Raw genomic sequence first — 25,699 nt, 5'->3', positions numbered from 1 at the left:
AGCATACTCTAATTCCCTGTCGCCTTTTCCACTGAGTTACGTCTGGGTGCTTCTCCCTCTCTTTGGAGATATTTCTGGAACATTTCACATGCACCTTTAGTCGTCTCACAGGGAATTGAGACTATATTGTCGCACGTTCATTTCTTTCTATGGTCAACTTACGCAAACCTAAATTTGTCTTCATACCATCGAGGAGTACTTCAGGTGCATCTTCATCTGGTACAAATAGAGCCACTGCATCTGCGAAAATGACGACCCCAAAATCATCATTGGCTCATACTAACACCAGTAAGTCTTCCCCACCCGCTCCGGCGGGCAAGCGCCTCAAGCAAAATTCTCCTACGCCAGAAGACAATCCTTCTCATTCTTCTATTGACCAAATTCTAGAGGAATTGCGTGCGCTGCGCCCATTTATTGAAAAGACGAGTACAGATATGCAGCTTTTAAAAGATAAATGGGAAAATATGGATGCCCGTCTCTCTACTGTTGAACACCACCTTCCTGAAGTTCAGTCCAACACACAACGTATAGACTCTTTAGAAAAAACGGTCCTCTCACTCCAAAAGCATACAGAGGATTTGGAAAATCGAAATAGGAGGAATAACCTCCGTATTTACAATTTGCCGGAAAATCTTGAAGGGGATAATCCAGTAACTTTCTTCACCACTTTCTTGCCGAAACTTCTGGACCTACCACCTTCCTCCATTAGTATACAAAGAGCCCATAGACTAGGTGCCAGAACGGGCTCCTCCTCAAAACCTCGTGGAGTCATTATTTTATTTCTGAAATACACAGATCTTTTATTGATTCTCTCAGCCGCGAGGAGTAAAAAACAAGTGTCTTGGCAAGGTCAACGAGTATATCTTTCTCAGGATGTCTCTAATGTCACCGCCTCCAGACGTAAAGAATTTCTGGCTATGCGTCCCTCTCTGCGCGCCTTGGGAGCAAGATATGGCTTGTTTCATCCTTGTACTCTCAGAGTCACCTATCGAGAAAAGACTTGGTCATTTCAGGAACCTGGAGAATTAAGGAACTTTCTTCTTCTACACAGTGGAGAAGGGATGGACGCCTCCTCTTCTGCTTCGACCAGTGGCTGAAATTGGACTTTTATTGTTTAACTTGTTTGTCTTCCTAATGGCTTGTCTTTGACTTCGTGTATTCTCCTTACTTCTCATCTCAGTTCTTACACTCTCTTTTCGCATCTCTTCTCTCCTTTATCTGTTTCTGGCATCTCCTATATACCCCTCTATTTTCTTTTCCTACTCTCTGGACTTCTATGTTTACGTCTACATGTTATGTATGTTAACATTTTTCCCTTTTTTCCTCCCCAGACGGATATGTATCGGATACTCCTCTCAACACCTTGTCCCATTCCATGTTCCTTTTGTGCGGTCTCGATGTGGTTCTCCTCCTGATCCTGGTCCGTACGTCTTGTAAAGCATCATCACCTCCCCACCTTCCCTATGTGTATTTTTTCTCTTTCAGGTATGTTTAATACAGTCATCCTTCTGGATTTGTACTGTCTTCTATGCATTCTCTCTTCTCTTCCTTCTTCCTTCCCCACTGGTCTCCCTTCCCTTTTCCCATCCCTCCCCTCCTCCCTTTTCCTTTTTCTTCTTCCTTTTCTACCTGTTCTTCCTTCTTCCTTTTTGAAGAGTTTTATGGTTAATACTTCTATACAGTTTGAATTATTATTACATGTACAGTATGTTTTTGCAAATCTTGATTTAGATCAGTTTAGTAAGCTTTCACCTTCAAAGTTGTTTCATGGAATGTGAAAGGATTTAATCACCCTATCAAAAGGCAAAGAGTACTCTCCCACCTTTCCTCTTACAATCCAGATATCGTCCTTATCCAAGAAACTCACCTATCTGACATCGAATCTTTAAAGCTAAAGCGATTATGGGTTGGAACTGTTTTATTTTCTTCTGCTTCCCAAAAAAAGAATGGAGTAGCCATTTTGATTCATAAGCGTCTCCAGTGTAAAGTAGTTCTAGAAGAAAAGGATGACGAGGGACGCTGGGTCTTAGCTAAACTACTAATTAACAATATCCCACTTACGATACTCAATGTTTACGGTCCCACATGTTTTGACTCCTCTTTTTGGCCCTCCATTACAGCAAAATGTATTCAGCGTAAAGGTGATGCTTTTCTATTGGGTGGAGACTGTAACCAGATCATTGACCCATTTTTAGACCGAAGATCCTCTGTTCGTTTTTCTCCTCATAAACCACATAAACAATTCCTTGACACTATCACCCAAACTCATCTGGTAGACTCATGGAGACTCACCCACCCAGACGTTATGGATTTTTCCTTCTTCTCTCCTCCTCATGCTTCCTTCTCCCGTTTAGACTATATCTTTCTCTCTTCATCTCTTTCTCAACACCTTATTTCTTCCTCTATTGAACCAATTGTTATCTCTGACCATGCTCCTATTATTACTGTTTTTGACCTTCTTCCTCCTACTCCTAAATCTTCTCGCTGGCGCTTCAACCCTTCTCTTCTTACTGATCCTCTTTTTTCCTCCTCTTTTCGTGCTTTTGCTTCTGAATTTTTTCATCTTAACTCTACGCCTGATACCCCACCTCATACTCTTTGGGATTCCTTCAAGGCCACAGCCCGAGGTTTTATTATTGATTTTGTCTCTAAAAAAAAGAAAAAATTCCTTCAAAAGCGTAAAGTCACCCTTGCACATATTAAATCTCTGGAACATCAATTCTATACTTCCTCTGATAAGATTATGTCTCCTGAATTGCTTAAGGCTAAGATTGCCTTTAACAAACTTACCACAGACTCTGCCTCCTCTTTTCTTCTCCGGAGCAGCGCGCGATTTTATGGAGGTCGAAATAAATCAGGTAAACTGTTAGCTAATTATTTAAAATCTCGTAAAGAACGTACTAATATTGATTCTATTTATTCCCCCTCTAATGTACTTCTTCATACCAATTCAGAAATTTTGGAACAATTCCACTCTTTTTATGAAACTTTATATACTCCGGAAAACCCTCCCACCCCAGAGCTTATTCAATCCTACTTTGACAACATACCTCAACCAGATACTTCCCACCTTAATATTTCGGCTGTTGATTCTGATCTTACGATTTCGGAACTGTCCTCTGCTCTATCCTCTCTCACTAAGGGGAAAACCCCAGGACCGGACGGCTTCCCAGTTGAATTCTACCTACATTTCTCAGACCTTCTTTTGCCCCACCTTCTATCTCTATTTCAATCTTTTTGTTCTACTGGATCAGCCCAAGGTTCTTTTCAGGACGCTACCATATGCCTTATCCCTAAAGATGGTAGAGACCCTAAGTTCTGTAAAAATTATCGACCTATATCTCTAGTTAATGTTGACTATAAAATTTTTGCGAAACTATTAGCTCTTCGCCTTGACCCGCTCCTACCACATCTTATAGGGAAAGAACAATGCGGCTTTGTTAAGGGCCGCCTGACCTCGGATAATTCTAGACTCTTCCTTAATGTTTTAAGTAAAGCCCCTTCACTATCGATTCCCCTTGCAGCCATTTCAGTAGATGCTGAGAAAGCCTTTGACCGGGTTGACTGGTTTTTTCTTCTGGCCTCCCTAAAATGGCACGGCTTTAACCCTAAATTCATTTCTTATATTTCTTTGATATATTCTATGCCCAAAGCGTCTGTTCTCGTTAATGGTCAACTCACTTCCCCATTCACACTTCAACGTGGTGTTCGTCAGGGCTGTCCCTTATCACCTCTTTTATTTATTTTAGCGCTTGAACCTTTTCTTACCTCCATACGCAATAATCCATCCATCTCTGGCTTCCCGTACGGTAAACGTCATCTTAAATTGTCTGCATATGCTGACGATATTCTTTTATTTATTTCTGACCCGCCTACCTCAGTCCCCGCATTACTAAACGAATTTCAGAAATTCTCCTTGGTCTCCGGTTACAAAATAAACTCGGACAAAACAGAGATTCTTCCTTTAACCAAACTTTGTCTCCCCCACTTTTTCACGGCTACTGGCTTTGCTTGGAATTCTACAAAAATTAAATATCTCGGCGTTCTTTTTTCTAGCTCCATATCCTCCTCCATTCAACTCAACATGAATGCAGTCATATCTAGGATAGACTCATTACTCACCTCTTGGAATCCACTATTTCTTTCCTGGTGGGGCCGTCTTGACTCCATCAGAATGATGATTGCCCCTATTTTGATCTACTTATTATCCATGCTCCCACTTCGTATCCCAAACTCCTATTTCCGTCGCATTGATTCTACGTTGTCCAAATTTCTTTGGAAGCAGAAAAAAGCCCGCATATCGCTTTCCAACTTACGTAAATCTAAACTTAATGGTGGTACCAACTTTCCAGACTTTCGCCTCTATCATAAGTCCTTTTCCCTTCAACAGGCTTCCCGCTGGTTATCTCAGGAACCCTCCCCTTTTTCTCCCCTCTGGCTTTCTGTTGAACAGGAACTACTGCTTCCGTACTCTTTTCAAGAAGTAATTCGTTTTACCTCTAAAGCCCCATGCCTTAATCCCCTTTTATTCAAACATACTTCTTCTCTTCTGCGCCCTTTAGTTTCACCTTCCTCAGTAACGCAGGAATCCTTCCTACTATTGCCTATATGGTACAATTCACTTCTATTAATTAACAACCGACCTATTGCATGGCCCTCATGGAGAGCAAAAGGTATCATTTGGATACGTCATCTTTTTGATGGGTCATCCCCTTGCTCATTTCCTGCATTTCGGTCTCAATTCCACTGCCCTCCTTCTTTTGTAAAGAAATTCCCTATCCTTATGGAAACCATTCTAGATCGTTATTACTCTCTCCCCTCTGAAGACCTACCTACCTCATCTTCCTCTCTACTCACTGTCCTTTCTACAACTCCTAAAGCTTCCATCATTTACCGGTACTTTTCAGCCCCCAATCCAGATCGTCTCAAATCAAAATTAGAATTGTCCTGGGAGACAGACTTACATTCTTCATGGCCGACTTCTCTCTGGGACAAAATATGGGCTCGATCCTTGAAGATTTCCCGTACTGCCTCTCTCACTCAATCCCTATTTTTCTTTTACCACAGACTATACCTTTCTCCTCTTTCTATCTCTCGCTTTCAACCTGATGCTGTATCTAACTGTTGGACCTGTAATGCCCCTTCTGCGGATCTTTTCCACCTCTTCTTCTTCTGTCCTTCAACTCGTATTTTCTGGTCTCAGCTATTCTCTCGCCTTTCTCGCATTTTCAACCTCTCTATTCAATTTTCTCCTTCTTTAGTATTTCTTGGTAGCCTTTCAGAGGATTTAGACCTCCCCCCACATTCTCGCGGTCTTTTTGACCTTATGCTGGCTCTGGCATTACAGCATACTGTCTCTAATTGGAAATCTCTGAACAAATTGTCTCTCAATTGTTGGTGGAATCTTGTATGTCACTCACACAGACTTGATGTTGCCTTTGCTTCCTCCTGTAAACCCTCCCGAAATGTTGAATTTTACTGGCTACCTCTTACTCTATACCTTGATCAATCCGCCAAAAAGAGTTACTCTCCACTATCTTCAGATAATTTCAAGCCCCCCTGAACACATGTACTCTTGCCTGCAGTTTTTCATGATATTTTTCAGTCTCAATATTGTTATTATTTAGCTTTATATTGACCTTCTTCATACTTCTTTTTCATTCATGCAATTACTCATATGATGGTCTTTTACTGTACTTTTTGATTGCCATTGACTGTATTTCCTATTATTGCTTACCCATCTTCTACGATCAATACCATGTTTTTGTTTTCTTCTCTCCTCCCTCCCCCCCCCTCCTTCCCTCCCCATCATTTAAAATGCTTTGTTTTTCATTGTGATATTGGCTGCTTCTATTTTCTTTGTCCCATCTTATACCTTTGTTCTCATATTGGCTGATGTCACCTTATTGTAATACTTATTTTTCTCTAATAAAGCTTTCAAACATAAAAAAGAAGGCAGGATAGAGGAGGAGGGCCCACCTCCAGCCCTATCCTTGCATCTGATGGGCAGTAGCTTATATTCCAGGCCAGGGGTTGCAAAAGCTATCATTCTTGACAGCTTTTGCTTGTTTTTACTGGGACAAAATTCTTGGAAGGCAGAATCCTGTAGCAAGGAATGCAGAGACCCAAGGTTAAGCTGTTATAGTACCTTGCATGTGTGTGCATGTGTATAGTGGTTTGTGTGTGTGCTTGTATGTATAGATGCAGGATTGTGTGTTTCTGGGTGTATGCATGCATGTCGGTCTTCTACCATAAACACGATGAGTTCTCTGTACTGGGCTCCTTTATGAAAAATTTCCGTTTTTTTAATAACTTAATACTGCTTCTTTTTTTTAGGAAATGCTATAGTTAATCATTTAAATGAACAGATAGTATAATTCTAACATTTATGAAGTACTGCAACTTTTGCAAGCCCTTGACGTAATAGCAGTAGTTGTAGCTATAATAATAGCACGGTAATGTTTTTTTATATTAAAATTGCTTGCATCCTTTTTCTGCCATCGTATTCTTATTCCTCATTTTCTGTTTGCACAAGCAGCCATTGACAATTTTTTCATGTCTCTATGTAAAACTTCCTAGAAGCACTGTGCCTTTTATACTGTGCAAATCTCCACAATAAAATATAATGAAAAACACATTAAAAACACATCGGAATGATTTGTGGGATTATATCAAACCCTGGAGGGACTGGAAGCCTTCAGGCTCCTAAAATCGGTGCACTGCATTAAGACATTTGGGGACGGGGCTCGTCAGGGGTAAGGAGTGCTATATAAATGCAATTGCAAATACAATTACAATTCCTTTTAAAGAAGATATGTTAGTCCCTAGGAATTGAAATCTTTGTCCATGGTATCAAATTTGAATAACGCCACATCACATTCAATTTAAGTACGTCACCCATCTAAACCTACCTAATCATCCATAATTTGGGCGCCCGTTCATTGTGAGGGAAATAGAGAGGTCAACTCTGTGCAATAAATAATCTTTGTATGATAGTCAGATAAATAGGGTGGATTGCATAATAATTGTGTTGATTTATTACTTCAGGGAGAGTTTTTGTAATTTTGTTTTTTAGAATTTTATATAGCGCGATCTTGACCCAAAGATATCAGAGCGCTTTTCATGAGCACCAGTTTCATCGCAGATGAACACATTCATTTTTTTTGTTAGGCACGGGAAGATTAAGGGGCAGATTTATGAGGCCCGTTGCGCCATCGGAACGTCACTTTTAGTGATATTTATCAGGCAGCACTGAGCCACTTTTTGTGGCTTAATGCTGCCTCATAAATATCAGTCCCTTTAATGCAGTGTTCTGCGTTAAAGGGGCGTGCAATGGGTGTTGCTGGGGGCGTTACCAGCAACACCCATGGCCTTTTGACACTGCCCCAGATTTACGAGAAATCGTAAATCTGAGGCAGTGCCAAAAGCTTCCGCCTCCCCAGGGGAGGCGTAAGGGAGGCGCAACGGGGAGAAATATCTTTATTTCTCCTCGTTTTTCCTTTTTCTATGTGTGCTGCATTCTGCAGCACCCATACAAAGAGGAAAAACCTCTTGTGATTATTTTTGTACAGAAAGGTTTCCCTTCCTGTACAAAAATATTCATCCCCGCAACGCAGGCACCCTTGCACCATGGTGCAGAGGTGCCTGCGTTGGCGCAGGCAGCCCATTGTGCGCCGGCGCAGGGGAAAAGGACAGGAATGCGCTGCATTTTATAGATACGGCGCATCCCTGCCCTTTTCTTTTGCCGTAGGGAAGCGCAGCAGGAAGGCCTGCTGCGCTTCCCTACGGCAAAACCATATAAATCTGCCCCCAAGTGTTTTGTCCAGAATCACAGACTATTGAGCCTGAAATTGACGAGGCTCGAACCTGGTTCCCCAGCTTCAAGGTAGACCGCTCTAGCCGTTAGGCTACATCCTCTCCCCATTTAAATGCCATATTAACTTGAGCCCAAATCAGAGGTGCTAGAAGAGGTGCTACATGCAACAATATAGTGGGACACTACGCACAGAAATGTGGATAACTACACAAATATGGCATCCAGAAGAAAATACTCCTAGAAGAGTGATTTGTAACAAGGGGTCTGGTGGAACACAGTGTAAAAGTAAATGTGGCGCACAGTGGGACGTGCTTTTAGTGAGCCCAAATTGAACACACGATCATGCACTTGCCTACAACTTACATGTTCATACCCCAGCTAGGCTGATTAACCCTTTGAAGCTGGGTACTGATATTTACTGTAAATACTGCTTGGACAGTAGCCTCGTCTACATCCTCATATTAATTTCCCCTTTTTTCCTGTTTCTTTCATTTTCTCTCACACTTTCTCTTTATGTATCTCCCCATTTCTGTTTCTCTTTTTCCACTCTTTTTTTCTTACATGCTTCTTTACTGTGCTGGCATCTCTCACTCTCCGTACTCTTTTTCATACACTTTCCTCACCCCTCCTCTCCCCTCTTTTTTCTCCTCAATTCATCTATCTCTGTCTTATAGTCACACCCTCTCTCTGCACTCTCCTCCCATTTTTCTCATTCCTCTTTCTCTCTGGTAGTAAAAGTGTTTTCCCCCCTCTGAAATCTGGTCCTTAAAATGTTGCTGTACCATTATAAAAGTGTAATATGTGTTCCAGAATACACAGAGTAATACAAAACATGATGAGCTACTCCAGTGGTTCCCAAAGTTTTCCTATCTGTGGCTCCTTTGACTTATTGGCTGTTGGCCGCGGCTCAATAATTATGTTACCTTTTTTTGGCAAGTGGGGGGATGCAAGCCTAGCCTTGGGAGTACTTCCATTTTTCTCCCTGAAAATATTAGGGATGATGCCGATGAAGGTTTTATAATCATATAAGCTAGACCATTACAGTTTAATTTGGTTGTAATCATGTTGAGCATGGACCATAGAATTCCCCTTGCTCAGAGGATACTGTTCCCCTTGCCCACACCTAACTTGATCAGTGAATTTATGATGTGGTCTAGCGATTTAGAAATCCTTGAAGCGCATTGAGAGGGTAAGCACTGCTTTATGCACAACTATTCGACCCTGGGAAGGTTACAAGTTTTTCGGTTTGCCACTTCTGCATGAAAATCATACATTTTGCACCAATTTATATTACACTGACTTTTTTCAACAAAATTGTTCGGCATAAAATATACTTTGAAGCAGAGGAGGAGCTACTGCGAGAGGAGGAGGCGAACGGCGCCCGCAAACACCCGATATCTGTGGAGTGGGCTCAGCTCCTCATCCTATTTAAGCAAACAGGAGCAACGGGGGAAACCCTAGACCTAACACATTCCGCCCCCCACGCCCCAGTGGCCCCCCCCGGTGGCCCCGATACGACAAGAGACACAGGCGACCCATAAGGCAGACAACATGCCTAGACGCGAGAACACGTATGAACCCGACCCCCCCGCCTAATGTCAGGTAGCGGACCCGCCTCCCCCCCCACCCAGGGATACCCGGGACACGCCACACACACCTACCACTGGCCCATACCCAATCTACCACGAGATTCTCTCGTCTGCCGACCCCGCACTCCCTCTTCCCCCCATGCTCTCCCCATCATCTCCCTCCCTCCCCTACTCTACCTGGTTACGAGACCCCTCCCCTACCCAAGAGCCCTGTTCAAGCCGCCCCGTAGGCAGCAAGAGCCCCAGTTAGCGGTTTCAACACAGTTGTTTGTAGTTACATGACATGACAGGGAATCCAGGAAGGAGGGGACCGCAGCTCGGACCTCGATAGGAAGGGGCGACCGTCCCCCGACCGAGGCCGAAAATGTAGGCACGACTAGGTCGGCAAACATGGGGGCCAGACGGAGCCGACCGCTGGGAAGACGAGTCTCTCAAGACACCACGAAAGATATGAGCTACTGACGGACTGCAGCACATACACACGCTAACTTCCCTATAGATCCCTAATGTTATGCTGTGCCGTAGTACAAGAACTTATGATAATACCGATGATTCTTACTTGTAATGCATTCCATGAAAAAACCCTAATAAAAACATGTCAATTAAAAAAAAATATATACTTTGAAGAAACACACTAGAATTATTGTTCTGCACAATATATTCCAAACAAAAAAGCCCCACAAAATATAAACTAAGAAACATTCAGTCTACATTTCACATTGTGCTTAGAAAAGTGCAAAAGATAAACCTGCAGAAAATATTTCTGTATGCATTTTACAGCGTATCATGTTTTCACTAGTGTGACAATTATCCTGCTATGTGGTAAAAATTATTGTGAAATGCAGAAGAAAAATCTATCCCGGGAGGAGGTGAACGCCAACCAGGAAACTTTTAACCTTCGCGAAAGGTGAAAATTACTGGCAAGAAAACTGTGCATACTCTTAAAGCCTTATCTACAAAACTCTTTGGTACAGTTACAGGCAGTTTATGATACATTTGATAAGTGTTCCCTTTTTGAAGTTGTAGAAAATACCATGGTTTAAAACGCATAGCTGATGGAGAATATGACACACCAAAATGTCCTATGCTTTTGTGGGGACATTTAGGAGCCAATCAGGATTCGGCTTCAGGAGTTACATTTGTGACATTATGTAACGTAAAGCATCACAATAAAATCTAGAACAGCACTATTAGCTGATGACATACTGTGGATGCAGAAGTTCTTCATTTACAAAACTATACAAGTGATAAGTACAGTACGTTTAAAAAAAGAATATAAAACAGGCTATTGTGTCGTACTGCACAGTTGTAGAGCGGTACAATGTGTATTTAAAGGGTGACATGTGTAAAGAAAACAGATTCAAAGTCCCATTCCGAAATAGTTATCAAAAGTCATATTAGTTCTTTAGTTAGCTGATGCAATTAATAGACGGTACTAAATGCATTACTTTGTGTAAAAGTTTTGCTAAAACCATCTTGACCAACACAGGACAAAGTCAGGCCCACTGAGTATTGTATCTTCTGTTTTTGGTGTATGCGGTGTTGCTTTGTGAGTCTTCATGTCATCTGACATCGGTCGAAGGAGCTGTGAGGGCTGCGATGCAAGGTCCTGCATCAAGTTGCGCTGCGCTGCATCAGTTCCGATGAATCAGCGAGGCTTTGCGAGGCTTCGTGTCTATGTGCATTGGTTCTGTTGAACCTATGCAGTGAGGCTTTCCGAGGCTTCGCATCGAAATGCGCCCGTTCTGTTGGAGCTGAGGGGCAATGTTTTAAGTACTCTTGCCTGGATTCCGACGAGGCCTTCAGCTGTTTCTTGGTTCCTTTGAGGAGACTAGTGTCCTCCAGCACTGGCCAAGGGTTCAAAGACTCTGGGTTGCCACCTGGGAGCTGGAACTCAATCTCCTACAATGCACTTGCACCGGCCGCGACAGGTCCATTTACAACTGGTCAGCTGACTTGTTGCAGGTCAGGGAGTCCACTCCTTTCTTGTTAGAGTCGGGCACAGCCCTTTCTTTGTTGAGTCTTGTAAGTGCAGTAGGTGCAGTATTTCATAGTGCCATCCACTCTTTGAGGCAGGCCAGGGGTCCAGCAGGGCAGTCCTTCTTCTCTTCTTTTTTTTCTAGGCAGCGATCTGGTGAGCTCTGCAGAGCATTCTTATTTATCCTTCATTTCTGGGCTTGAGGGAGGGGGCATTCTAATCAGTAGGAACTAAGCTACCTCCTTCTAGTTTGGCCACTTCTTGTGAAGTGCAGCAACCTTCTAGCCCAGAATTCAAAGTCTCCCCTTGGACTGTGTTTCTGAGTAACCCAACCCAGAGGTGTGACTAACAACAAACTACACTCCACACTGCCTTTCCAGCTGCTCCAGATCTAATTAGAGCTTCCGATCTGGCTAGAGATCAAGGAAGTAGAGGTGGTCTAGGTCCTGTGACATCTGTTTTCTGGAGATGCTCCTGGTATTGAAGTCCAACTTATCTACTCAGCCCCCCTTCCTCTCCCTAGCTTCTCCAGGAAGGAGATCTCCTCCCACCAAATGGCTACACTGTTGCCGCCCCAGGCCTCTTCACACCTACTCAGGGAGCAGCTAGGCTCAGGCTGTCAAAGGCTGACCAATCAGACTGCTACATGGTTTCTATAGGTAACTTCAGGATAGTAAGTTCTAAAACTACTTTCCTGCAATAGTTATATTAAATCCAACATTGGCAAGTTGTTGGGTTTAATGAAACTATTCATTTGATATGTTGAATGATGTGGGTAGCTGGTGCCAATTCAAAGTTAGACTTTATTAAATTTAATAAAGTCCTCCCATGCTAGCCTATTGAAATAGGGAAAAACGACTTTGTCTGTTTTTCCCTACCAGGCCATATAAATCATTCTTTATATTGTCCTGTGCTTTCTAGAACTATTCACCCTACCCTTGGGGCACCTAGAGCACACCTTAAAGGTGACATATAAGTAATAAATAGGTAGTTTTTAGACTTTGGACGTGCGTTTATTCCAAAGTCGAATGTGGGCATAGGATTATGATAAAACCAGTCTGCAAAGCAGGCTTGGCTTGAAATTGCATCAGACACTACAGCAGTGCACACTTAAGTGCATTAAGGCCACAGGGGTCTCTAAACCTACTTCCCTATCAAATACTATTGAATAACAGGTAGGCTGCCCTTACTAATTAGAAGTATACCAATCAGCATATGCCTTTAGAAGATAGAGCACTGGCACCGGGCCTGGTTATCAGAGCCCATGGCACTTTCAGGGTCAGTAACCATCAGGATTAGTCCAAAAATAGGGGATGATCAGGGCAAAAAGGATGACTTTCTTACAGGAGGGCTTCCCCTTAGTTAATGTCCCCCTAACAAGGATTAGAACCTGTTTCCCTCACAACATCTGTAACAGTCACAATAGCCCAATGAGGTTCTCAAGAGAGAGTGATGGAGAGAGGGATGGCCGACGAGTGAAAGGAAAGAATATGTGAAGTTGCAAAAGAGGAGAAAGTGAACATATAATGATGGGAAAGGGAAAACATGATACTGGGGAGAGAAAATGTGGAAAAAAGTCAAACGAGATAGGTCGAAAACAACAAGAAGGAGAGATAAGACAGTATGACAATACGTGGGAACATGTAACATATGATGATGGGAAGGATAAAAATGATGTAGATAAGAGAAACAAGGAAAGAGGACAAACTAGAGTAAAAGAATTGTAGAAAAGGCTATCACCACTGTAGCACAGCTATTTCCTGAACCTTGCATTAGACTGCCAAGGAAATCCCATTCTTTTGTGGCGTAAAATGCTGGTCAGAACTAACAAGGATTTCATGAGAATTAAAGTAGCACTTGCCTTAGGAAGCAACACAATTAGGAGTTGAACCATTTTTAGTGAAGTGATCAATGCTTGTTCTCATCAATCAGGGTGTTAAGCAGCCTGGCTTGGAAACCAAATGTTTTAGATTTATTGGGTAAGTGACCTTCTTTTGGAAATTTCCGTGAAATCAGGAAAGCAAGGCTGGATGCTGCCTGGAAGAAAGTCAGGCGAGTATTTACTCATGCATATGTACTTATTAATATTGCCTACCAATGGTGCACCAATTGGACTAAGCACTCAGCTTGGCAGATCAGGGACAAAATGGTGAAGATAAATGCTTTTCAATTGGCTAGGTTCACATCTGCAAAATACATGTTTGGGGAAATATACAGTAGCAAAATGGGGTTTCCAGTGCCGGGTCCCAGAAGATGGCTCAGTGAAATACCACATGGCTCTGACATTTGCTACAATCTGGAGATCACAGGTTCAAATCATGGAAAAATGGACTCAAAATTCCATCCTTCCAGTATTCATCATAAATAACAGAAGGGCGATGTGAATGGATCTATCTTAAGCAATTAGTTTTCGTTTTGCGTGTAGACTCACCCATCTTGCCTCGTTGTTGATCGAATGATGTGGAAAAGCGTCAGAGATGCAGTACATTTAAGAAATCAATTGTGCATGTGTTTGTTGGTATGTGCTCGGGGCTGTAAGGTAGTTTGAAAACAGACTATTTTCCCTGGGATATCTTTTGGCTTGCTTCTTGTACATTTTCTTAAAATTCTAACTCGAGCCCCCATTTCAGTTATAGCTATACTAGCTTGTGTGCTATAACTCAGATTTTAAATTCACGCCCACCACTTTTCAAATCCACCAGCTGATGCTGCCATCTACACTGTAAAGTTATTTTCCCTTTAAGACAAAGTCTTCCTTGCAAAACTTCAGTCATTAATAACCATAAATTCTGTTAAACTTTACTCCACTAAAGTTAAATTTCTCCTGTTGCTCAGACTACTGAGACACCTTCGACACAAGCCCAGCGATGAAACACAATTACTAGCATTACCGAAACAAAGGGCAGTCCTCAAAAAACTAAAAAGGGACGCAAACAGAGCCATGGAGGAGGATCTATGGGTCAAACTACATGCCGATGTCAAACATAACAATAGCACCAGATTTTGGAGTACCATAAACCAATTAATTCACCACAAGCACGACGGCGTTTCCTCAAACATCACAGAGGAAGTCTGGGTAAAATACCTCAGGTCTCACTTTCAACAAGGCACTGAACACAGCGAGCAGTGCCAAGCCTGTCAAGTGAACCCGACTATCAAACGACACTCAAGGCTTGGGCCAAAATCAATCTCGCCGACTCCGGGAAATCAGGGCCAGAGCCACCAACTGATGTCCAACAAATGGTCCAAATTGATGTCATCAAAAGGCAGATAGGAAAGGGGAGAAGAGAAGTTGATCTTGGCCCAAACGAAATTCCACCAGTACTTTACAAACAGGAGGGAACTTTCTTTGGCATAAGCACTGGGTCCACTCTTCAGAGAAATCAGAACGTTGAACATCTTGCCCAGTTCATGGAGAGGCTCAATTATTTCTCCAATCCATAACTCTGGTGACAAGTCGGAACCACAAAATTACCGGTTAGTGGCTCTATTAGATAACAAAGCAAAAATCTTTGCAGGCTTGTTATTGGAGGACCTTCAGGCATGTGTGAAAGAAAAATCCGTAATTCCTCTACAACAGACCGGCTTAATAAAATCAGTTGGGACAATAACTAACTTATTAAGCATGGCTATGTTTATGGACAAGGCCGAGGCTACACGGACGTCTCTATACCTTTGCTTTAATGACTACAAGGCCGCTTTTGATCATGTTAATCGTATCAGACTTTGGTCCAAATTACATCGTTGGGGGCTTCCTCAGCCCCTAATCAACCTGATCATAAATCTGAATACGGACACGTGGCTACAGGTGAAGCTGGGTAATGGAACCTTCCTGTCTAGACACATTCCTACAGAAAAAGGCCTGAAACAGGGCTGTGTCTTAGCACCCACCCTCTTTAATCTGTACATAGTCGATTTAGTCCTGCTGCTAATCAGCTGCAATTCACACGCCCCGAAATTAGGAGACACAGCCCTACCCTGCCTCCTTTATGCAGACGACATAGCCCTGATCAGCAAAACAAAAGTAGGGCTACAACATCTCTTAAATATAAAGTGGGACTTCTCCCAAGCAAATGATTTATCGATCAACCTGGACAAAACAAGAACAATGATAATCGGGGAAAAAAAGGTGACAAACTGCAGCCTTTTATTTTGGGGAGGGACCAGAATAGGAGACAAAACAGAATATAAATATCTTGGCGTGAAGCTGGATACTGGAAGCTGGATACTGGCGGTCATTTCTTGGCACAGAAGAACAGCATAAGGCATAAAGGTTAGCAATCTCCCTAAAAACATTAAACTCTAAATTATCTGGCCCATCGATCCTGCCACTTGCTGAGGTGGTTCGTGCTAAACTCTTACCAACAATCACCTATGGTAGCGAGGTACAGAAAGGCAGGGATGCGAAAACACTCGATGCCACAGTAACAACTGCATACAGGTTCATTTTTGGGTTGCCGAAATACACTTCACCCGCGCAAATTAGACTTGAGTTTGGCATCCTGAAACAATCAATTGCCAGACAAGGGGCCTTCATCACTGCATGGGATAAAGTGCAAAAAATTCCCGGGGAACGCTAAACGAACAGCTGCGAAATATCTTCACAGCAGTATACACAAATTAGGGCTAAACCAACTCTGGGAAACATCGACAACCAACCTGACACTTAAAAAAATAGTGTGGAAGACGGTGAAACTACTCTCATGGCTGGAGGACAAGGCCGCACTTTCAAAGATGAGCCCATGGATGGATGACTTTGAATACATACACGAAGCCGGGCCCCCAAGCTTATTTTAACCTAGGATATGATAAAAATATAAAAATTGCATTTACGAAATATAGATTTGGCCTGCTCCCCGGCGCACAGCATCTCCCACCATGGCTACGCAATAAAGCAGGCTCTGTGTGCCGATTATGCGGAACAGCTCGGGAAGACCTGCTGCACTTACTATGCTCCTGTAAAGAACTCCTCAAAGAACAAAAGAAATTATTGAAACAACTGTTTAAACGACGAGGGATTCGAACAAGGAAGCTAGCCCTGCTGGCATGCTTTGCACCAAGCGATCCACAATTGAACTGCAGAGCAGTACATTTTTTGAGACTGTGCGGAAGCAAAATGCCAGAAATGGAGACATCAAGAACCTAGTCGGAAATAACATGAGCTAATCTGCAAGCCAGCTCTGAAGACATTTTTGACATATAATTAAGCAGATAAAACTGGCAAGTTACTATGCTGCTACAGCTGGTCAAAATTAGCAAGCTCTTTGAGTATGGTATCATGAAGGAATACGTTTTATGTATGTATATGACAGACTTTTTAATTGAATATATTTTTGTTTTGTACTGCAACGGTTTTAATTAACTATGCTAATAAAATGTACTTACTTACTTACTTACTGTTGCTCAGCCGCCCTAGCCCACTCAAGTTCAAATGTGGCTCAACACCCTCTGCATGTTCAACAGCAAATCATCCCTCACTGAGCATGCCAGATCTTTGGGATTTATATTTGACAAGAATCTGAGCTTCCATGCTCACATAAACTCTGTGTGCTCAAAATCAGACAGATTCCTCCTGGGATTCATCCCAGAATATGACTCTAGATATGTGACGCAATCTCTAGTGCTTTCTGTGATTGACTTCTGTAATTCTCTATTGGTCAGTAGACACAGTAGACACTGTCATGGGCCCTAGTGCAAGAAAGGAAATAGGCCCATTTGCTGCTTTTTGAATTATAAAACACAGCAAAAAACAGGGTTCAGTGGTCCTCTCAGGCCTCTGGGCCCTGGTGCCACTGCAACAGCTGCACCAGTAGAAGCTACGCCCCTGCTGTTGGTTGGTATTTCCAAACTCCACAATGCTCCTTCATACACCCTCCCCATAAGCCTACCTTTCATGCTGCTGCAAGATTACTTTCAGGAATCAGAATATCACATTTGCTCTTATGACCGTAAATTGACTCCCCTCGGAAGGGAGGAGCCTTTTTGAACTGGCCCGGATAAGGCACAAAGCTCTGCTCATCCAAATAATGAACTCACCATCTCCTGATTATCCAGATCTCTGCAAAGCTCTTACAAACTACCTACCAAAATCCTAACTGCTGAGAAAAAAGAACTCTCAAACTAGCTTTCTCGTGGATTAGCTCCCTGGCATGAATCTCCATTCCGAACCAATACTCGCTTTGAGGTATTTAAAAAGAGCTGAAGTCCATCCTATTTCAACTGGACTGCCACTTTACGAAACTCCCATTAACCTGTTGGCTCTGCCTACGCCAACACTCTCACTGTTCTCCTCACTTAACGATGGACGTCATTTTGGAGTAGTCAGGGGTCGCAGCTGTGAACTCTAGGATGCTCCCTGCTACTCTTGGCACTTCCTTTGCGACCCTTGGCCTCAGAGGAGGCAACAGTTTTGCCTACTCTGAGGCCAGGGGTTGCAAAGGAAGTGCCAACAGTAGCAGGGAGAAAGCTAGAGGGGCTTGGGGTCGCAAAGGAAGCAGAGGATGTGGTCTTATGGCTAGAGCTGCTGACTTTTGAGTTGGGATACCAAGGTTCGATCCTCAGGGTTGACTCCAGATCCTGTGATTCTGGGCTAATCATTTTATCTCCCCTTGCGTACTAAAAAAATAATAATAATGAATGTGTCCTTGTGTAATGTAACTGGTGCTCATGTAAAGCACTCCAATACCTTCGGGTTGAGTTTGCGCTATATAAATCTGCAAAAAAAACAGGAAGTGCCAGGGAGCATGCTAGAGTTCCCCGCTGCAACCCCTGACTACTCCCAAATGACTTGCATGCACTTAACCCACTTTATCAGTGTTGCAATGACTTGCTTACCCTGACTTCCACTGATGCTGTAATTCGTGTATATTTATTCCTGCTGTTACACATTGTGTCTGCCTGATATGTCCTTTTGTACTGTATATACTCCTTGTGTTTGCTGCAACTGTTTATTACTCTCACAACCTATGTAAAGTGACCTGAACCCATCTCAGGTTGTGTCTGAACTATGTGAAACTGCAAAATAAATACATTCCTTCATTGAGTGAATTCATCTTTTAAGTTAGCATTCTCCTTTGATGCTTAGTGCTTTTTTCTGACAGCTTGTCAAATGAGGAGCTGCATTAGGCAACAGAGGTAAGTAAGGTCTTCAGAGAGTAGTATATAATAGAGGGACTATAGGTGGCACAAACTACGAACCAGGCAAGGCTTTACCTGACATCTGTGGAGAAACTTGTTCTTAGTGTATCTATTAGCCCGTTTCACTGCTACTCCTTTTTTGGTTTTTGTATTTGTGCTTCAGTAAAGCCTGACACTTGTGTCAGCTTTTTGCCAAGCATCCCAATAGATCATTCTCGAACCCTATCATTAGACTGATGACGCCACTCTTCCTAGTGCGGTGTAGCCCCGAGTCAATGCGAGTGGTACACTCAGGTACCATAGAGTACCTCTTAACAGTAATCCCATGGCTAGGTTGCCCAAGTTCAGTACTACTACTGCAGTCTGTAGTGCTGTGCGGCACACACCAGTGCCTGACAGGCTGGGAATGGTAGAGGGGATTTAATCATTTATTGGTACAGTCACATTTTTCAGGCAATGTTGTCAGGGGCGTAGCTTGGTCAGCAAGAGTGGGGGGTGAGCTTCAGATTTTCCAATAATCACGCAGGTATTTAATGTTAAAATGCATTATACGACAAGCAGGGCACGAGAGGGGTCTAAGGGGCAGTGGAAAGGGAGAGGAATGCGGACTGGTAGGAGTACTAAGGGGCAGATTTACAAGCCCCGTGCGCCTCTTTTGCGCCGCCGTTGCGTCACTTTTGTGACGCAGCGGTGGCGCAAAGCTAGCGCCATGCTGCGACAGATTTACAACGTGACGCATCTAGGGAGATGCGTCACGGTGTAAAGCCCTGCGCCTCATTAAACCCACGTCAGGTTTAATGTCTGCAGGGTGGGCGTTACGTCGAAAAAAGCCTTGGAAAAGTGACGCAGTGAAATCTACAAGATTTCACGCAGTCACTTTTCCGATGCTGGTGCGTCAAATCCTTACGCCTGCTTCAAGCAGGCGTAAGGCGTAACGCACCATGTTAGGGATAGGCTAGGTTGGAACAGTGCTGGAGTTGCGTCGCGCTTGCGACACAACTTCAGCACTGCGCCAACCTTACGCCGTCAGATACGTCACGCATCTGCTTGTCCTTACGCCACGATGCACCGCATTGTAAATGAGGCGCAACTGCGGTGGCGCAAGGGAAAACTTGCATGACTCATCTTCACTGGCGCATCCCTGCTGATTTGCAGGGATGCGCCAGGGAACGTAAATCTGCCCCTAAGTGAGAGAAGACACAATACATTGTAAAACAACTATCATTTTCGAAGACTTTCAAAACAGAGATGCAGAGAGTATATGCGCGTTTGTGTCTGTGCGAAATCTGACAGACACCACGCCACACCCTACTGAAAGCGCCTGTCCCCAGCTATTTATCAGAAACTACACTTAACAGAGATTGTAACACCCCAAACAAACCCCCCCTTCCCCCAAGCGACATCCCAGCATGTTGTGCCTAAAATGGGTGTGGCTCAGGATTGAGCGGTTAGGAATGTGACTCCCTGTGGGATCATAGGGGACTTTAGGCTTAGCCTTAGTTTAAAGAGAGACTCTGGAGAAGAGCTGTATTTTCAGGAGCATCATAAGGGTCAACATGTGCACATATTAATGTTATTTTTACCATTATTTACTCTTACCTTGAGTGTTTGTGGACGTATAACGATTGTCTGCACTGAGCTACACCAAGAACTGATGCTGGTAAACGTTGTGAATATATTCAATCTGTAAAGGGAACATTATGCCCTTAGTTATATGTACTTTACCTGGTCACTACAGCCAGTGTCGGCTTAAGGATTTTGGGACCCCGGGCAAGACATATTATAAGGCCCCATGTTTGCAGTAACTTTGTATGTTATAACCCACGTTTGTGCTAATTGTAGCCTACATGATGCAAAACAAACATTTGGAAATGGATTTCACACAAAAACAGTTGAACTATGTCTTTCTGAGAACCCAAAAAATCCTTAAGACGTCACTGGCAGAAAGAAGATGGGTTCCAATATAGAAATAGATAGAACTTAACTAGCGAGAGATAAAGTTGACTTCCCCACGGGCTCCCTTGGATGGTGGAGTCCTGGTCAATTGCCCACTTTGCCCGCGCCTTCAAACGCCTCTAACCCCAGCATGCACATCTCTTGATCTGCTGAGTTGTGTAAAAGCTTTCGTTACCAGACAGTTGTTGTCGTGTTTTAATGAAGCACTTTGGTACATTCACAAAGTATTTGCAGCCATGTTTGTAAATAGCTGCGCTGTACAGAGTACTACACCGACCACTCATCACCGAGTGCTGTGTCTGCTGGGTGCTGTTCAATCCGACTGCATATTCATCTTTGGGAAGAATGATCTCCGAGGATGTGTATGCAAAACCCTCTTCTGTTCAGTGTCCACAAAGAGAGCAGATGTGTGATACAATATTAATGAGCCGTTCATTAGTATGTGAAGGGTACCAGAAAGGGGACATGCATATGAAATTTCTATCTAAGATGCAAAACTATGCAGCAGCTCCTTTAATACAAGTATCAAAGAAACTGATGAATCTTCCCAGACACCAGCCTCATGCTAATTGCAAGGAAACACTATAGAAATAAATCTGCCGGGGCTCGTGAGAAGGAGGCTGCCTCATTTGCGTGTCAGAAGAGAACGCAGAACATTATCCCTTTTTAGTTTCCTTTTACTGAGCTGGCAGGGGTCGCATGCTGTTGCTCAGTATTCGGCGAAATCAACTGAGCCGCGTTTTTAAAATGAGTTCTGTAATCCGAAGGTGCACAAGCAGCCGATTTAAATGATTTCCATCAGCTATGCAGATTGTCTTTTCGACAGAATTTCAAGTACCCGCCAATAACGTCCTGATTGTGCTGTGTATCATCAAGATGGTCGATATGTGCCTAGGACCCTCCAGTTTTACATTTAGGACCCCTGGAACTGAAAGTATTACGCTAAAATGTAACATTGCATATAACAGTTCAGAATTTGAGATTCAGATTTTAACTTGGATCTATTCAGTGCGGACGTTGCCAAAAGCTTCAGAGCAGGTAACAAAGAGAAATAAAAAAGCTCAGCGATTTGCAAAGCCAGTAGTTCTAGATTTATACCCAAAGCTACATTTTCCTTGTTAACTGGTGACTTTGTGTGTGTACTGTTGATGGGAGAGTGGTTGAATGCAACATGAGTCAGTGGGTGGTGAATACATGTATGCTTTCATCAATGCACTCAAGTACTTCTCGTGAATGGACTCGAACACTCATCTTTACACTCATGTATGTATTAATTTACCGTTGTAATTCTTCTTGCATCTACCCACCATTCAAACACAAACATGCACGCATGCACACACACACACACTCTGGACACAGGGCATTTGAGCCCCTTTGAGATGGGCAGTTGACCAGGGGGACCGGGAGCTTTGTGGGGCGCCAGGCCCTAATGTGTATTTGTGGTGCTAGGAAATGTATTTCATGTAGTTTGATTTTCGGGCCCTGTTCTGGCTACCCCTAAATGTGTTTTTATGATTTTGAGGTTGTCTTGCATACTTTGGTTTATGCTAGTGAGATTATGTTCCACCCTGTGCTTTATGCCCCTAATGTTGGAGAAATTTAGGAGGTAAGTTTCTAATATTAGACTGTTGAGATTTTGGGCGTACAATGCGTTTGAGTCCTATTGTGATGCTGTGCATAATGTGGTTTATGTCACAGGATGATGATAAGTACAGTGATTTTCCTCTTGCACCACTCCATCTTCAGTCCTATCTTGTTGAATCAGTCCTGTTCTGAAGTAACAACCTGTTCTTAATCGCCTCACTTTCCTGATTCCACAATAGCTCAGATCCCTTCACCCGACGTCTGGATTATGTGCCCCCTTCTTGTCCTCATACTTCTCCTCACCACCGCTTTCCTAGTAACACCCTTCTCATATGCCCACCACCCTCCTCCTCCACAATTTCCCAACATGGCCACCACTCGAATTAAGTCTGGAATTAATTGCTACAAAATCATTTACCCTTCTAACCTGACTAAAGCTGCAGCAAAACGTTTCAAGCATAACACCATTGAATGTTTCCCTGATTCCCTTTTTGTTGATCAGTTTTACAATGGTCGCTATGGGAGGCTCAAAAACTATCTAATTTTTTTCACGCATGACATTCCCTCTTGGTCTACCAGCTTTTACAATTCCCTTAACGTCACCTCCTCCTCCTCTATCCCTCATGGGAAACAGCTACAAATTTCCCCCTCTGCGTGTTTCAACGGCTCCCTCACTATCTCACTCTATAACAACGGTACTGTCATGATCCAAGCCAAAGACACCTGTCTCTCTCTCTTTGACCACCTCTTCCCTTCTCCCCTCCCCTGCGACTGGGCTATCCCTTGACTCTTCATCTAGCTCCACCAATTACTCCCTTTCTCCTCCCCGGACCCCCCCCACTCTCCAATAGGCTGCACCCTTGGGAGGCACAGGTCGACCCTCTTCTCTCCCCTCTGCCCCCCTCCCATTCTTCCCCCCTCATAGTATGCCCCCCCTCTTCACTTCAGCCTTACCTCTAGCTAACACGCTCCTCGTCCATTCTGCACCATCCCGGCACTCCATTCTCATCTCCTCCCCCTATCCCTTCTGGCCACCCCCCTCTTTAGACCACCTCTCCTCCAGCCTTCTCCCCTAGTTAACTTTCCTTACGTTCCCCTTATTCCCTCCTCCTCTCTGCTTTTCCTCCCCCTCCTCCCCTCACTATGTACCCCGATTTCCCCACAAATACATTCCATCTCTCTCCTTCCCCACACTCCTCCAGCAATGCTGTGCTACCCCCTTTTCCCCCCTGGTAACCCTTTCCCTCCCTCGGACCGAGCAGAACCACTTCCTTTCTTCAACTTCCCTATCTCCCAATCCCCCCCCCTCTCTGCCTGATACCCGCTCCCTCACAGCCACCTTACCTAGCTGCCAGGACCTCTCCAACCCCCTCCCCTCTCTTCCTCCCAAACCTCCTTCATCCCTATGACTCCACACACTCCTCCCCTCTCCTTCCGCCCCACCGCCTCGCTCCTCTCCTATCGCCCCCTAATTTTGTCCTTAATTCCTATCCTTCTTGCAACCCCAACAAAGACAATTCTCCTCCCACCCCTGGTGCACCAACTCCTGCTCTCATCCAAAACCTTTCCCCACCTCTGAACCCTATACCCCTACTCCCCTCCCATTCCCCCACCTCTCCCTGCCTTCCACCGCCAAGTGCACCCCCTCCTGTTTCCATCGAGCCACCCAACATGCCGTGCTCTGCCTTACTCTCTCTGGAAAATAAGCTAGGCTCTCTAATCACCTCCATCTCCCAACTTGAAGCTACCATTTTAGTTTTAAGCTCCAAGATCTCAACTTTTCCATACACCTCAATTCCTTTGGAAAACACTCACCCTCCCACGAGATGCACCTCGCCCCCACACCCCATAATAGCTAAGCATAGCCTGTCCTCTGCATATTTACACAAGCACTTAAACGCCACCCTTCTTCCACTTTCACTTCCCAGTAACCCTGTTATCTACACTATTCCGACCATCTCCTCTGTCAGAACCACTCATCCGCCTAAACCATCCCGAGCACCCTCATATAAGTACAATATCCCCATCACCCCTCATAGCCCAAGTGCCCCCGTCACCAAAACAGTCGCGACAGAGACTGTATGCTCCACAACTGCAGATCTGCAATAAAACACAAACTTGAAATCTCTGATACCGTCAACTTGCACAATATTGACATGCTCTTCCTCACAGAGACTTGGTTCAACGATACCTCTCACTCTATGTTTGAACTCCTTGTACCCACAGGCTATTCTATACTTAGAAATGACAGAATTGACAAAATTGGGGGAGGTGTTGCAGTCATCTTTAGAAACTCCCTTCAACTTAAGGCTCTTCCTAACAGCTCCTTCCACACTTTTGAATGCCTATCTCTTGAGCTTCAATTGCACCACCGCTCACCACTCAGATTCCATGTTATTTACCACCCGCCTGGTAGCAGCCCTTCGTTTATGGAGGAACTCACGGACTGCATCAGCGACCAATACTCGCAAAGTGACAATCAGATCTTTGTGGGTGACTTCAATGTCCACTGGGGCTCGCCTCAAGACACCTATGCGAATTTGCTGGCCACCTTACTCTCTGCAAACGATGATATCCAACACTGCACTGAAACAGCACACTCTAAGGGCTCAACCCTGGACCTTGTTATTTCTAAAGCAGGCTTGCTGACCATCGCTACCCCTATTCATGTAGACTGGTCTGACCACCTCCTCATCCCATTCTCTCTTCACCTATCACACTCTATAACTCTTGGCCAGCCTAAGAGGGCTACTTCCTGGTTCCGTGACACAAAAAATATTGACCTCAGTACCCTCTGTGATTCTGCTTTGCTATCACTTCCAAGGCTAGACCCGGACCTAGATGTTAACAAACTCACCTCCCAATGCCTCACAGTCCTTGCAGTCGATATCAATAATGTCACTCCTCTCCAAAGCAAAAAGAAAAGGCCCACTCCCTTAGCACCTTGGTTCAACAAATCCCTCTATGAAGAAAGGAAGTACCCAAGAGTCCTTGAGAAACAATGGAGACAAGCGCCCTCCACCGAAAATTTGGCCACGCTTCGTTCAGCAAGATCCAAGTACCACAAGCACATTTTCCTTGGAAAAGCGTCGCACTTCAAATCCCTCCTTGACTCAGCCAAAAATAGACCCAAAAAACTATTCGACCTCATCAAGAACCCAAACAGCTCTCCCCCAACCTCCAAATTGGAGGATTCCACAAAGAAAGCAGTGGAATTCGCTATATTCTTTGACGAAAAGGTGAAATCACTTGTAGATCAGGTCATTCATCCTCCCCTACAGAGGAGCGCAAATCCTTAACCATTTGGCAAAACTTTGACCCCATCTCTGATGATGCCCTCCTTAAATGCATCCTCGATACAAAGCCCTCTAACCATTCTCTTGACCCTATCCCTAGTGCCATTGCCATTGACTTCTATACCCATTCTCTTTCCTATTGGACCACTCTGGTCAACCTCTCCCTCAGTCAAGGCTCCCTTCCTGTTTCCTTCAAAACTGGGCAGGTCACCCCTCTGCTTAAAAAGCCCACCGCTGATGCGAACAACCTCAACAACTACCGTCCCATCACTAACCTACCCTTTCTTGCGAAAATGGTTTGCCTCCTTCCTCTCTGATAGATCCCAAATGATCAAAATAGCGA

General features: G+C 43.9%; 1 protein-coding gene across 1 annotated transcript in view; it reads left to right on the top strand.

Annotated features, from left to right (window-relative positions):
- Nucleotides 1–25,699, top strand: part of TMEM232 (transmembrane protein 232) — a 684,788-nt gene that overhangs the window by 510,804 nt on the left and 148,285 nt on the right. The window lies entirely within an intron of this gene.

This window comes from Triturus cristatus, chromosome 2_1, assembly GCF_964204655.1.
Source record: "Triturus cristatus chromosome 2_1, aTriCri1.1, whole genome shotgun sequence".
NCBI classification, from domain to species: Eukaryota; Metazoa; Chordata; class Amphibia; order Caudata; family Salamandridae; genus Triturus; species Triturus cristatus.
The sequence above is the reverse complement of the archived record's forward strand: the minus strand, read 5'-3'. Positions and strand labels throughout refer to the sequence as shown.